The sequence below is a fragment of the Hippocampus zosterae genome, chromosome 16 (assembly GCF_025434085.1).
Source record: "Hippocampus zosterae strain Florida chromosome 16, ASM2543408v3, whole genome shotgun sequence".
Lineage (NCBI taxonomy): Eukaryota > Metazoa > Chordata > Actinopteri > Syngnathiformes > Syngnathidae > Hippocampus > Hippocampus zosterae.
Window position 1 is genome coordinate 3801481 of NC_067466.1, and position 16116 is coordinate 3817596.

Below are 16116 nucleotides of genomic sequence, written 5' to 3' on the forward strand. Positions count from 1 at the left end.
TTCTTTGGTCTTGGATCGTGTGACCGGTCTTGGACTTGAGAGGGGCGGTTTTGTTGCATGATGGACCCGTTGCCGTTTTGATCCCCTCATACATGCTCCTGGTCCTGCCCTGGTCAGCAGCTGACTGGATCTCCATGCAGAGGTCCTGCCAGTATTTGTTAGCACAACGGCGGGCTGACTGCTGGGCTTTACTCCTGGCAGCACGGAGGGTGTCTCGGGTGTTGGGGCAGGGGTTGTTCTTGTGCTCAAGCATTGCCTTTCTCTTGGCTCCTGTTGCAGGCTCCATTTCTAGCCAGTGCGCCTCGAACCAGTCTGCGTTTTTCCGCACTCTCTTCCCAAAGGCGAGCATTGCGGAGTCGTAGATGGCGTTTCTGAGCTGGTCCCAGAGACGGGGTCTTCTGTGGTGTTGTCATATTTCTCTTTCAGCTTATCTCTGAATGTAGTGGAGAAGCAGTTCACCTTTTCCGGGTCAGCAGTGCCACAGGTGTTTATGCGCGGCTTACCCTTGGTCTTGGCGTGGTGGATTCTGCGAGGCTGCAGCCTCACCTTACTGGCGATTAGGGCGTGGTCGGTGTCGCAGTCTGCGCTGTGGTAGCTCCTCGTGTGGAGGATGGCGTTCAGGCTGGATCTTCTTGTAATTGCTCGGTCCAGCTGGTGCCAATGGTGGGATCTAGGGTGCCTCCAGGACACCCTGTGGCGGTCATTGCCTGCGAAGAAGGTGTTGGTGATACAGAGGCCGTGGTGGCAGCACAGCTCGAGGAGGCTTTGGCCATTCTCGTTCAGTCGGCCAACTCCATGTGGGCCAAGGCAAGAGGGCCAAGCCTGACAATCGGCCCCCACACGTGCGTTGAAGTCGCCGAGAATCAGGAGGAGTTCGGTCTTGGGGATACGTCTCACTTCATTTTCGAGAGTTTCGTAGAACTCATCCTTGGCTTCTGGTTAGGACGTCAGGGTGGGGGCGTAGGCTGAGATGATGTTGGCATACCCTGCTGTGGTCTTCATGCGCAGGGAGAGGAGACAGGACGTGCCGCCGGTCGGTGTTTCCACTGCGTGGAGCAGGGAGTTCCTCACTGCAAAGCCCACGCCATGCTGGCGCGGTTCCTTCTGCGGCCGACCCTGCCAGAAGAAGGTGTAGTTTTCTTCCCTGAGGGATCCGCTGTCTGGCAGGCGTGTCTCCTGGAGGCAGGCCACATCGATGTTCAAGCGGGCAGTTCCTTCCCAATGATGGCGGTCTTTCTTAGGTCAGTGATCTGAGTCGGGTCGGGGAACATTCCGGGGCACATAGTTCTGACGTTCCAGCTTGCTATGCGAAGTGCTGGGGACTTCTTTCTCTTGCGTGTTTTGCCTGGTGCATGGAGGCACTCGCTTTCCGGGTTTCCCCTGCTCTCTACGCACCCAGTAGAGCAGGCGAGTGTGACGGGCTAGCACCCTATTGACCGGGGGCTGCCCAGTTTGGGGCGGGCGGTAGCTAGCCAATGGAGTGCGATGACTCCTCCCACCGTCGGACGAGGCCCCTGGCGCTCCGGCTCCACGCCAATTGGCCGGAGCTCTAATGAACCGGTAACTGCCTCTTCCCGTGGTTGCTTTACGAAGTCTTGCGACTTCGGTGGAGACCACTCTCCAGTGCGGTTCGAAGGCTTGGGCGGGGGATATGGAGACACTGAGTTGCCCAGGCTGTAGTGTCCCCCTCTCGGCGTCACCGATCGGAGCCCAAGGGAGAGGATGAACCAATACACTTGGGACCGGGTCTGCTGCAGGAGTTGCCAGGGTCGCTGACTGCGTGTTTGACCCTGCCTGTCGGGGCTCCACTCCGGGTACACTGGTAGGGTGATATCCGACAGGATATCGTCGTACTTACCTCCACACACAGCCTGGGTTCTGGTACAAGTTCTCTCGAGAGGGGTTGGACTCTCTTCCACTCTGGAGTTGCCCACAGTGAGAGGTGCAGAGCAGGTGTGGGCATACTCATTGCTCCCCTGCTCAGTGCCTGTACATTGGGGTTCATACCGGGAGATGAGAGGGTTGCCTTCCTCCGCCTTCGTGGTGCCTGTCGTGGCGGCAACCCCCGTACTCGCTGGTGGACACCAGCAGTAAGGGATTCCGTCAAGCTAAAGAAGGAGTCCTTTCAGGCCTTTTTGGCCTGTGGGACCCCAGAGGCAGCTGATGGGTATCGACTGGCCAAGCGGGATGCAGCTTCGGGGGTCGCCGAGGCAAAAACCCGGGCGTGGGAAAAGTTCGGTGAGGCCATGGAAGCCAACTTCCGAACGGCTTCGAGGAAATTCTGGTCCATCATCCGTCGTCTCAGGAGGGGGAGAAACAGTGCACCGCTAACACTATGTACAGTGGGGACGGGACGCTGTTGACCTCGATTCGGGACGTTGTGAGCCGGTGGCGGAGTACTTCGAAGACCTCCTCAACTCCACCAGCATGCCTTCCTTGGAGGAAGCAGAGTCTGGGGACTCTGAGGTGGGCTCTCCTATTTCTGTGGTTGAAGTCACTGATGTGGTTAAAAGCTCCTTGGTGGCACGGCCCCAGAGGTGGATGAGATCCGCCCGGAGTTCCTCAAGGCTCTGGATGTTGTGGGGCTGTCCTGGTTGACACACCTCTGCAACATCGCGTGGTCATCGGGGAGAGTGGCTCTGGATTGGCAGACTCGGATGGTGGTGCCTCTTTTTAAAAAGGGGGACCGGATGTTGTGTTCCAACAACAGAGGGATCACACTCCTCAGCCTCCCTGGTAAGGTCTATTCAGGGGTGCTGGAGAGGAGGGTCCGTCAGGAAGTTGAGCCTCAGATTGAGGAATAGCAGTGTGGTTTTCGTCCTGGCCGTGGAACCGTGGACCAGCTCTACACTCTGAGCAGGGTCCTCGAGGGTATGTGGGAATTCGCCCAACCAGTCTACATGTGTTTTGTGGACTTGGAGAAGGCATTTGACTGTGTCCCTCGGGGAGTTCTATGGGGGGTGCTTCGTGGGTACGGGGTACCGAACCCCCTGATACGGGCTGTTCGGTCACTATACCACCGATGTCAGAGTTTGGTTTGCATTGCCGGCTCTTTGTCAAGGCTGCCCTTTGTCGCAGATTCTGTTCATAACCTTTATGGACAGAATTTCTTGGGGCAGCCGAATCGTTGAGGGGGTCCGTTTTGGTGGCGTCAGTATTGCATCTCTGCTTTTTGCAGATTATGTGGTACTGTTGGCTCCTTCAAGCAGAGCTCTCCAACTCTCACTGGAGCGTTTCACAGCTGAGTGTGAAGCGGTTGGGATGAAAATCAGCACCTCCAAAAATGAAACAAATCTCCTCAGTTGGAAAAGGGTGGAGTGCCCCCTCCAGGTCGGGGAAGAGATCTTGCTGTTGTGGTAAAGAAGGAGCTGAGCCAAAGGGCAAAGCTCTCAATTTACCAGTCGATCTACGTCCCAACCCACATCTATAGTCACGAGCTATGGGTCGTGACCGAAAAATCGAGATCCCGGATACAAGCGGTCAAAATGAGTTTTCTCCGCAGGGTGTCCGGTCTCCCTTAGAGATAAGGTGAGAAGCTCGGTCATCCGGGAGGGGCTCAGAGTCGAGCCGCTTCTCCGCCACATCGAGAGAAGCCAGATGAGGTGGCTTGGGGATCTGATTCGAATGCCTCCTGTTGAGGTGTTCCGGGCATGTCCCACCGGGAGGACACCCCGAGGACGACCCAGGACACGCTGGAGAGACTGTGTCACCAAGCTGGCCTGGGAACGCCACGGGATCCCCGGGGAGAGCTGGAAGAAGTCGCTAGGGAGAGGGATGTCTGGGCTTCCCTGCTAAAGCTGCTGCCCCTGTGGACCCGGCCCCGGTGGGACATGCCCGGAACACCTCACCAGGCATCCGAATCAGATGCCCAAGCCACCTCATCTGGCTCCTCTCGATGTGGAGGAGAAGCGGCTCGACTCTGAGCCCCTCCCGGATGACCGAGCTCCTCACCTTATCTCTAAGGGAGAGCCCGGACACCCTGCGGAGAAAACTCATTTCGGCCGCTTGTATCCGGGATCTCGTTCTTTCGTTCACGACCCATAGCTCGTGGCCATAGATGAGGGTTGGGACGTAGATCGACCGGTAAATTGAGAGCTTCGCCTTTTGGCTCAGCTCCTTCTTCACCACGACAGACCGATACAACGTCCGCATCACAGCAGACGCTGCACCGATCCGCCTGTCGATCTCTCGCTCCCTCCTGCCCTCACTCGTGAACAAGACCCCAAGATACTTAAACTCCTCCACTTGGGGCAAGATCTCCCCCCCGACCCGGAGGGGGCACTCCACCCTTTTCCGACTGAGGACCATGGTTTCAGATTTGGAGGTGCTGATTTTCATCCCAACCGCTTCACACTCGGCTGCGAAACGCTCCAGTGAGATTTGTAGAGCCCCGTTTGAAGGAGCCAACAGCACCACATCATCTGCAAAAAGCAGGGATGTAATACTGAGGCCCCCAAAACGGACTCCCTCAACGCTTCGGCTGCGCCTAGAAATTCTGTCCATAAAGGTTATGAACAGAATCGGCGACAAAGGGCAGCCTTGGCGGAGTCCTACCCCCACTGGAAACGATTCCGACTTACTGCCGGCAATGCGAACCAAACTCTGACATCGGTGGTATAGTGACCGAACAGCCCGTATCACAGAACTCCCCGAGGGACACGGTCAAACGCCTTCTCCAAGTCCACAAAACACATGTAGACTGGTTGGGCGAATTCCCACATACCCTCAAGGACCCTGCTAAGGGTGTAGCTTTGGCTGCCGCCCAGCTCACATCGCACCCGACCCCTTTGGCCCCTCTCATGGGTGGTGAGCCCATGGGAAGGGGGACCCACGTTGCCTCTTCGGGCTGTGCCCGGCCGGGCCCCATGGGTGAAGGCTTTATTCCCGACTGAAATTGTACAGCATTAATAAAATGAAAGACGGAGATATGTCACATGGGACTAATAAATAGAAAAGTATACAAAAATAGACAACAGTAGTGGCTTGTGAGCACATTCTGGCATGTTGTATGTGCCCCAACCATGGGCAAAACAACAAATCTCCCCTGCTTCACGGCTGTTCACACGACCCATTGTGCGATTACGTTCAAACTCCCAAATGATGATATTTTACTCTTAATATCAGCCGGGTGACAATGCCGATTGCAAATACATCAGGTCTGAATCAGCACAGCTCAGTTATGTTTTTAAACGTTGAAACCTCTTTCTGTGTACCGTCTTTCTTTGCAAATATCTCATGTTACTTGTGTGTGTCCAAAATGGTTTTTCCATTAAAAATGTAGTGGGTGCCGCTTATGATCAGGTGCACTCTATAGTCCGGAAATCACAGTACTCTTGGTCAATTTGAATTTGAATTTGACTTTTATTTGGTCTCCAGTCGGAGAAACTTGTCTCTGAGGAAAGGCCCTCTGTGCTGCTACATGCATTGGGCAATACATACCAATACAACACACAACAACATACATTGGACAATACATACAGTACAGGACTATATATATACTGTATTTTCGCGACTATAAGGCACCATTAAAAGTCTTAAATTTTCTCCATAATGGACAGGACGCCTTATAATGCGGAGGCCGAGTTCCAAAGCCTGACTGAGAGCACTTCTGGCCGACACGCTGTTTATACAGAGAAAAGGCAACAGGCATGCGGAAGTCTGCCAATGAGTGAAGGTTGGGCATGTATGAGGACGCTAAAGCCATGTCCCTAGCAGGAACCAGTCGCCAATGAGTGAAGGGTGGGCGTGTAAGAGGACGCTAAAGGCACGCCCCTAGCAGGTACCAGTTGCCCATGAGTGAAGGGTGAGCGTGTAAGAGGACGCTAAAGGCACGCCCCTAGCATGCCGTATGTTGAAGATGGCGTCTGTTTTACCATGCCTGGCTGCGTCCAATAATACAGTGCATTTTGTGTATGTGTCAAATACAGAAATAGCACCCGTTACTGAGACTGCCCCCAACAATACGGTGCGCCGAATGGTCGTTAAAATACGGTACTCTACACACATTGGACAATACATTACAGGCATATGCACACCCCACACTGCCTTCATGTCCTCATTCTTGTCTGTCTGCCTCCCTCTAATTGTTTGTTAATTAAGCTGATAGCCTGCCTCAAGTCTTTTTTTTTTACCTGAGTAACAGTATTCTTACTTGAGTTTTGGCTACTTCGCCTACCTCTGTTCACATGAACACTTTGAGACAGTAATTCAGGCCTTTGTCACATCCCGGCTCGATTACTGCAATGCCCTTTACTTTGGAGTCAGCCAGTCCTCCATTAAGCGCCTTCAGCTGGTCCAGAATACCGCTGCTCGCCTCTTGACTGGTACTCGTTAGAGGGAGCACATAACTCCTACTCAGTCATCCCTTCACTGGCTCCCCATTCATTTTAGAGTTATTTTCAAGATCCTCCTATTTGTTTTCAAATCTCTGAATAATCTCGCGCCACCTTACCTCTCTTAGCTCATCCGCCCCTACACACCTTCCCGGCGCCTCAGGTCTGTGGACCAGACATTATTAGAAGTACCAAGAACTAAACTGAGGCTCAGAGGGGATCGAGCCTTTTCTGTTGCTGGTCCCTCTCTCAGGAATAACCTCCCACTGAACATTCGCTGCCCATCTTCAAAACCCTCCTCAAAACTCACTTGTATTCTTTGGCATTCGACTCAGCATGACTTGGATTTGTTCTTGGTTTTACTGTTTGGTGCTTTCGACCGCCTTTATTACCGATTTGTCTTTCTGTTTATTGTGCATGTTAAATTGCTCCATGTACAGCACTTTGTATGCAGCGATGGCTGTTTGAAAGTGCTCTATAAATACTTTTGACTTGACTTGACTCTGTTGAAAAAAAAAGACTGAAAAATGAAACCAAAATATAATTTTGTAAACAGGACCCAAATCTGTCAGATTTGTTTGGACTTTATAAGGTCAAAAGATTTTGGCTCATTTTGTTTCCAGTCCAACTTCTGCTTCACATGGACAGACCTACTTTGGCGTAAGTTTGTTTTTTTGCACCCATCAATGAAAGAATCAAAGCCTGCTTCACAAATGCAAAGCTGAGCCGTCAAGATACAAGCTCGGACTGTCTAATTAAATACCAGGGTGATGGAGGGCAAATGGGGAGCAACAGAGAGAAGTAATGAAAGAAAGATTTAACAGCTGAGGCCAGATGGCACAGGGACAGAATTTAGATGGAGTCCCGGGCAGACAGTGTTGAGAGCAGAGCAGATGGGAGGATGAGAACCATCGTAAAACCGGATTACCACCAGTGCTATCGTCGTCATGATCTGAGGAATCATACCAGCTTTGAAGCTTATTATGTCAAATGTGACATTCGTGAAGGACCTTGTCTGGCTGATGACAGGCACTTAGTGGCAGAAAGATCAAACAAACCAAAAAAAACATGCAGTGTTATCCGTACTTTTGACATCACAAGGATTTTGTAACTCCCTGTGATTTTTTTTCTTGTTCCTTTTTCACCTTCTTTTTTCATCCTCCCTGCCATGAGGTACCATATTGAGCATTCAGTGACCACGATTAAGGAGTGTGATAGTGATAAAACAACACTTCCGAAGACAGCTCAGATAGGCTCGAGCACGCCCCCGACCTTTGTGAGGGTTAGCGGATTCAAAAATGGATGGATGGATGGATGGATGGATGTTTTACCTCTGTGCTGAGTTTTTGCATACACTTCTCCACTGCTCCATTCTACCAGTCACTAACGTCCACGTTCATTCCTCACTCTGCTCAACTCAATTACCGAATCAGCAATCAGCCACAATTTAAGTCTCTCACGCTGACCCACTCTTTCCCTGATTGTTCTTTCACTTTCATTAATGACACTCCAGTACTCGTCTTGGGATTGATTTCCTTTTGCCGACTCTACAATCTTGCTGCTTGTAGACTGTAAATGTCCCCAGTGTGGGACAAATAAAGGACATCTTACCTTATCTTATTTGCCTCTGACTTACCTTCCTTGTGGTTTTCCTGATCATCACCTCAGCCCTTTCTGCTTTGTGTTGGTCTATCTCCACGGCTGCCTGGTATTGTGCTGTTGCTCAACCCCCCCCCTCTTACCCCACCCCACCCCACCCCACCCCACCCTTTCCAGGTCAACAGAGACTCTGGTTCTGCACTTGTTTTTGAACTTTTTTATTCGCCCGTCTGTCACATCGGACATTTAAGTTAATTGTCAATGATAACTCAGGTCTGGTGTACTACATTCGGGTTCTACTTGTGTCTGTAACAATACAATCTGCCCCAAAATGTGCTGAGCACACCTTACCACCTCAGACCTGCTTCAAGTGATTTGAGTCCTCAAGCAGCACAAAGAATGATGCTACCCCCTGCTGCCAATGAAGCAAGCACGATGCCAAGCACAAGTTAGCAACAGAAATGCTGCTACGCGCTCTCCAACTTTGAACACCCCCAATCAGAGGCTTATGGAACGTTACGCAGGTGATCCTGAGCCTTGTGGCCCCTTTCTGAGGAAATGCTCTTTGTTGTTTTGCCCACAACTCCACATATTTTGCGGCTGAAGAAACCCAGTTTTTGCAACTATACATTTTTTGACGAGAAGTGCTCACCTCCGGGGAACCACTAATTCCTCCAATGACTTTCGCACCAAGTCCCGCCATAGTGACCAAAATTCAATAGTTGTCTACAATGCTCTCCTCTATCGCCTGGCTGATTACATCAGGGTCACAAATATGTGATCCCTTTTCAAGATTTCTTCTTTTTTTTTTCCTCCTACAAATGGGGTTTTGAAATTTTCCTTACCCACCTGGGGAGTGTAGATGAGGGGATGTTGGTCATATTTGTCAACTGTAGGCTTGTGCAGGCCTTTGAAATTTTTGTACGGTAATGAAGGGCTCAAAGTCACCTGGATTGGATGAACCTGTGTCGCATTCTCTTCCGTTCATACTGAATGCTCTATAAATACAGTTGAGTTGAGTTGAGTTGAATGGGGTAATCAAGCCATTTATTAGAGTAAATGACACATCCAGGCTCAGAGAAGGTGAAGGAGGCACGGTACCTTTACCACTTTTACACACTATGGGTCTGATGTCAGCATCATTGACGAGGGGTTCAACGCCAGCTGAGGTTGGGCAAGTTGGCAAAAAAATTAAATATCCAATCTTGTCATAATAGTAAAGGAAGTGCACTTTTATAGTGCTTTGTCTACATTATATGTTGTCTAAAATGATTTACCAAGCCACAAATTCACTTTTTTGAAAACTTAGAGGCGCTAATGGCACAACAGCATCAACCTTAAGTTTGTTTAGGATAACTTACTTTGACCTCCAGGATGCCACGGCAGAATCTACAGTGTTCTTCAAACCACCCACCCAACTATTTTCTGAACTGCTTATCCCTTTGCACCAGTTATAAATACATCCTCTTGTCGTCAAGTTGCTGTCTAGCTCTGAGCTAAGCTGAAAATTTTTGACTCCTGTCTGACGTAGTAATGCCCTAACTCCCTTTGTATGCAAGCAATGAAGTATCAAAGACAAGGGCATTGAAAAACGGTCGAGCTGGGCTTCACTCACTGCTTACGAGCTGAATCTATTGCTTGATAACTGGTAATTCTGGGCTTTCCGGCTTGAAAGGTCGTTGGATTTCACACGACGCATGGGCTCTTCTGTCTCTTTGCTCTTAACTCAATTAAATTCTTTTGCAATTTTGATGCAGATTGGTTTGTTACATCAGCCATGCAGCTATGATATGTTCAAGCCACGTGTCACTTTCTAATTGGGACTCTAACATAGAGGACATTGCGGTACTTCCTGTTTATATGAGAGCCACTCAGAGTGAAGGCTCTATCTATCGAAATCTTTGTGCTGCCTGCCACCTACCTTGCTTCCTTTTTCTCAATGATCGCCAGATCCCGCAGCATTTCAAAATGACTCAATGTGCTTGGGTCGCGATCATTCTCTGTGCAGTTACAAGAAACATGGTCGACTATGAGTTTTCAATGGTTATTGTAAAAGTAAGTTGAAAACAATTATAATTTTTGCATAGCAAATAGAAATGCATATCTAACATCATAGTAGGTCCTTATAGGTTGCATTTTTTTAAATGATGGTGTTGAAAGTTACACCGTTGCTATTTTTAGACACAGCAGGTTACCGTATTATTGTAATACTGCCTAACCCAGGGGTCACCAAACTTTTTGAGAGTGAGAGCTACTTCATGTGTCCTGATTGTGTGAAGGGCTACCAAATTGATACGCGTCTGAAATAACATTTGTACAAATTAAATTTAATAATATTAGAACATTAGCTAGCTAGACGTATACTGTAGCTAGCTAGTTAGATAGCTAAATAGGTAGCTATAGAATCTATAATACTGCCCATGTTTGCATTTTTAAATCATAATTTCTACGAGCAAATCACAATCCTAGCACTGGCGGGCTACTGGTGTGGTCCTCACGGGCTACCTGGTGCTCGCGGGCACCACGTTGGAGACCCCTGGCCTAACCCTTGTTACTTACACCCATAAAGCCATCCATTTTCTAATCAGAATCTAATTTATTGGCCAAGAGTGTAAAAACACACACACACACACACACACACACACACACAAGGTGTGTACTTTCCCAGTTACAACCCGTCCAGAGGAACATAAACAATACAAATGACCAACAGGGGGAGTAAGAACGGGAAGCCGGCGCTTTTGCCGTTAAGTTACCTTCTATGCGAAAAGAAAACAATAGGCAAGTTACATTGTTTTGTTTGTTTGTTTGTTTTTTTTAATAATTTTTGATTTGTTATGCTTCTTTATTTTAACATTTTTTCTTTTTATTTGCAATTAATGTTTCTTTTGGTTGGTTTTGCTTTTGAGTTTAGATCTGCTGGTGTGATTATTTTTAGTTTTTGGCATTTTTTTAATTATTTTCTGTTTATTGATTTTTTTGTTTTGGGATTTGTTTTTGTGTTTTGGATCATATTTTACACTGTCCTAGTAACATGTAGTTTGAAGAAGAAGAAGAAAACCTTTATTAGTCTCACAATGGAGAAATTCACAATTCACAGCAGCAAAGTTATGAAAGTAAGAAGTAGAACAACAAAATATAGGAGCTGCTGGAAAGGCAGCCACTCTCGCTGCGCCATTTTGAAGTCAAAATAACAGAAATAACACAAGACAACACATAGGACACAGACAGTCGTTCAATCTTCACCAATTTTCTGCATACACTTTGTTGTCTGAAGCAGTTCTAGATGAAAGAGGAGAGGATCAAAGTGTCCTTTCTCCAGTGGATCATAGACGTCATGCTGAAAATGTGCATACGTCTGCTACAAGCTAAGTTTTGAAAGCAAACACAAAGCTGTAGCATCCATTGACGAAAAGAGATTAGTTCACTTCTCCTGTCCCACGTAATCCGCTTCAAACTCCAAGCCGCGACTCCCAGCTCCAAATCCGCATCGGCACTCCGCGCCAACGCTCCTTTCTTCTCATCGTCGGCTCCTCAAGACCTCCATCCATCCAGCTGCAGACCGTTCAACAGCACCGATCTCTCCGCTGAACAAAGCGGGGCTGTGAAAAATGCTGCCCATTACAGGCGCAAGACACAAGCGCCCCGGGACTGTCCAGCAACGACAGTCAAATGGCGCCGACATTCCTCCAGTCAAAAACAGTGCTGGTATACCCATGCTGCCGAGAAGGCGCAACCACCAAGCACAGAGTCTCCTCCTTGATGAATGTCGTGGCCAAAAAATGCTGAAAAAGGTCCACATCAAGTCTACACGACGTAACAACAAACACAAAGTGACAAAAGAAACACAAGAACAACAAAAAAAAGCAAGGCTCATGAGAGCACTTGCTGACGGCTGCCTACTCGGGCGCCATCTTGACTTCAAAGAGTGAAGTATATCTTCATGTGCTAAAAGACTACATATTTGTTTGTGTTGTTTTTACATGTACTACGTCAAAGGTTCCGCAACCACCTTTGACACCCAGGTTATCAGCTTCCCTCCCTTTTTTCAATTAATTTTCAGACTATGATGTTTAAGAGATGTGTGTAGTATTCCCTTTGTTGAGTGTAATTTTGCATCTGTGTTGTGAGCCTAACCGCTACACCTTCTCAAAATGTTCTGGTTGGTGAAGCGCAAATAAAACACCTCCATTCAAGCCTCTGAATCAGAAATTCCGAGCATGAGCAATGGGTACCAGATGGCCTCCCAACCATGATGGCCCTGAGGCAGAACCCTTCCGTCCGAGATTGCCTCTTCTTCCCATGCAAGCATTCATTCATTTCACGTTTCACTCATTAGCGGATATCATACCAGTCCACGAACAAGGTCTCTGAAAGGCAAGTGGAGTCATGCTCAGCATCCTCTTCTTCATTTATCAGAGCCTGCGCTGGGAGGGAAACTCCATTACTCTTCTTCATTTAATACTGATCAACATTTTGCCTTAACTTTTCTTCATGTTGATCTGCTTTCCGATGCACCGGAAGATTAAAACAGCGAGAGTGTGACCTGAAAGAGAACTTGAATGAACCCATATAAATATATTCATTAGCTAACTTTGAAGTTTATCGGGCCAGTAAAAGCGACCTCAATTTTTAATTCCATTCATAGGCCGCAAACAGATTTTGGGTACTCCTTCGACATGCTAATTAAAAGTAAAGTGAATATTTTTATCCTAAACAAGGAAGTAGATTTACACGGTGCCATTTCTAATCATGATTGTGATAGTGTGTGTGTGAGATTTCAAAACATCATTGAAAAATAATTAAAAATACATCTGTTCTCCACTTGGTGGCAGGAGATGACTACTTTATTTACTGCATGCCTTTCTCGCCCTGTCCCCAGGACACTATCTCTCTATCTCTCTCTCTGTCTCTCTCTCTCTCTCTCTCTCTCTCTCTCTCTCTCTCTCTCTCTCTCTCTCTCTCATGCTCGCTCGCTAAAGCTATCTCTCTGTGTATGAAATTAGATGTAGAAAAGAAGCTGAGGATAGAGTATCATGCATTTCCATGTCTTCCGGGTAAATTTTTTTTCCCCCCTTTTTTTTTGACAGGTGAATGAATGCCGAATACGTTCTATAATTTCAGTCAAGGTCGCAGTAATAATTGCATCATAATTACTAAAAATTATGGTGTTGAGCCCCACTGAATATGTCTACCATTACAAAAAAAAAAAAAGAAATTGAGGACATTCCTAACGACTGTAAAACTGCCTCAATGTTCTTTAGAATATTCTGTGAATCGAAGAATATATGACTGTGACCGTGGAAATATTTGGCCGATCGGTATTTGTGGCATGCAATTGTCTCTTGCTCAAGCAGGCAGAGGAGCGCATTACCTGCTCCATCATTCCAGTTGTCTCTGGATTCATCCTTTATCTATTCCACTGCTGGTACCTAAGCCATTGGTGATAGTTGGAGCAAGGTCTGCTCATGCACACATGCACCTCTCTTCTGTAAAGAATTGATTTAATGTCAACATTCAGTAGCTGCAATTAATGCAGCGGTTTGTAAAGTCCTTTGTGCGAAATGGAAGCTAGATAATGGGTAATTATCTATCAGTGTAGTTCCATCACCTAACGTTATCGAACAGGAGACTCACTTTCTACCTTGCTTTCCTAGATTCTCGTTAGTTACAGAGTCAGAATTGTTGGTCGCTGCGAGATTTCCTTCTCCAGCTGCATACTTACTACTGTCAGTGGATCGACATTGAGATGTTATTGCGCTTGCCTTAACTCAGTTGAACAATTAAGCTGAAAGGACTTTGCAAGCCACTTCAGAAGCAAGATCGATGGTATCGGGGCCAGTCTTTTATCTCAGAATATAACTTTGAAAAGACCTGATCCAATACTCTTAGCGAAGCAAACAATGCTGGATTTTTCCCCGGTTGATGTAAGGCCACTTGGATGAGCTTTCCCAAATTAAACCCAACAGCCTGCCTTTGAGATCCAATTCCCACATCATGTTTAAAAACATTCCATGGCTTCTTCAAAGAACATATTTGAAATGTGAACTACTAGGTGTCTCTCCCGCTGGTGATGCGACTAAAGAAGAGTGATTTAGATTTCAACAATTTCAATCTTTACCAACCTGAATCCAACTTTGCATTTTTAAGAAAAAAAAGAGAAAAAACGTTTTTTTAAACAATTGAAATATCACTCTGGACATAGGACAAACCACAGTAACCTAGACAACCGTCTTTAAGACCCATCCATCCATTATCCGAACCCCTCACGAGAGTCGCGGGCATGCTGAAGCTTATCCCAGCTGTCTTCAGGCAGTAGACGGGGGACACCCTGAACTTTTTGCCAGTAAAACGCAATGCATACGTAGACAAACAACGATTCCCGCTCACACGTAGGGACAAGTTAGAGCACCAATGTCAAACTCAAGGCCCGGCCGGGGGCCAGATTCGGCCTGCCATGTCAACTTCAATGATGCATGCTAAAACCTATACCAAAATGCCAATTTGTCATGTGTAATAAATAATGTTAAGATTTGTAATAATTTTGCGACCCTGTTTACACTCACTTGAACAATAATTGAAAAAAAACAACAGATAGTTGACTGATTTCAAAACTAGTAAGCCAATCATTTTTTTGGTGTACAAGTAATAATACGATGTGATGATGAAACGTTAATTCGCTTTTTTGTCATCACGGCCCTCCGAGGGAAGACCAAAGTGGCCTGCGACAAAAATGAGTTTGAGACCCCCGATTTAGAGCGTTCAATTAACCTACCATGCGTGTTTTTGGAATGAGCGAGGAGACAGGAGTACCTGGAGGAAACCCACAGAGGCACGGGGAGAACATGCAAACTCCTCACAGGAAGGCTGAAGTCCAGAATCAAACCCCAGTCCTCTACACTGTGAGGCAGACATGCTAACCAGTCAACCATGTGCCTTCTCCCTCTTCAAGATTTAAAATTATATTTGGTATCATGTGGATTCACATCCACTCAGATTCCTGGTGTTACCGGTCTTCAGTTCCACCTTCACCACAGTATATCACCAGATTTTATTAAACAGACTCCGCAATGTGTTTGGCCTCTCTGGTACTGTTTTTAGCTGGTTCAGGCCCTACCTCACAGATTGAAATTTCTTGATAGATGAGGATAAATGTTCCTTTAGAACAAATGAAATTGAGCGTGGGGTGCCTAAAGGGTGAATTTTAAGATAAGATATCCTTTATTTGTCCCACACTGGGTAAATTTACAGCCTCCAGCAGCAAGAATGTAGCTAGAAAGAAGAAAGAAGAAAGAACAACAAACACCATTCAATTAAGTGCAATATAAACACAAAATTGATAAATTGCAGTGCTATTTACAATTGTCTTTCACATCATTTAATTCTTCTTCTTCTTCTTATTATTGTTATTATTGTTATTTTTATTCAGCAGCCTGACAGCAGTCGGTAGGAACGAGCGTCGGTATCTCTCATTCTTGCAGCGCGGGTGTAACAGTCTCTGGCTGAAGGAGCTACCAAGTGCTGTCAGGGCGGGCTGGAGAGGGTGGGAGGGACTGGCCATCATAGCTTTTAGCTTAGTTAGGATCCTTCTTTTGCCCACCTTCTCCAGAGTGTCAAGGGAGCAACCCAGGACAGAACTGGCCTTCCTGACCAGTCGCTCCAGTCTCTTTCTGTCCCGGGCTGAGATGCTGCCTGACCAGCAGACAATGCCATAATGGATGGCCGAGGCCACCACTGAGTTATAGAAAGTCTTAAGGAGCGACCCCTGAATCCCAAAAGACCTCAGTTTCTTGAGTAGGAAGAGTCGGCTCTGTCCTTTCCTAATCAGGGTGTCCGTGTTTGTAGACCAGTCCAGTTGGTTTTTCAGGAGAACACCAAGGTACTTGTAGGAGGTCACCCTCTCTAAGTCCATACCCTGGATGTTCATCGATGCTGGTGAGGACTGTTTCCTGCAGAAATCCACAACCAACTCCTTAGTTTTCCTAGGTCCACTTTTTAATCTCTAAATGATTCCCATCCATCAGGAGGCATGGGACCATCTTTCACAGTGTAATGTAGAGCATGTTTGCATGTTTGCACTGAGGATTGAGAGGAAGAAATTTAATCTGTGCTGCCTGTTATACATCAAGCATATTAGACAACAAAGATGACCTTGACTTGACCTTATACAGGTGACACACAGCTG

General features: G+C 47.1%; 1 protein-coding gene and 1 long non-coding RNA gene across 5 annotated transcripts in view; both read left to right on the plus strand.

Moving 5' to 3' along the window:
• ntm (neurotrimin) overlaps positions 1-16116 on the plus strand; it is a 126112-nt gene that overhangs the window by 18964 nt on the left and 91032 nt on the right. The window lies entirely within an intron of this gene.
• On the plus strand, positions 3845-10276 carry LOC127587843 (uncharacterized). The gene is made up of 2 exons (XR_007958879.1): positions 3845-5674; positions 5739-10276. It is a non-coding gene; the product is annotated as an uncharacterized LOC127587843 (long non-coding RNA).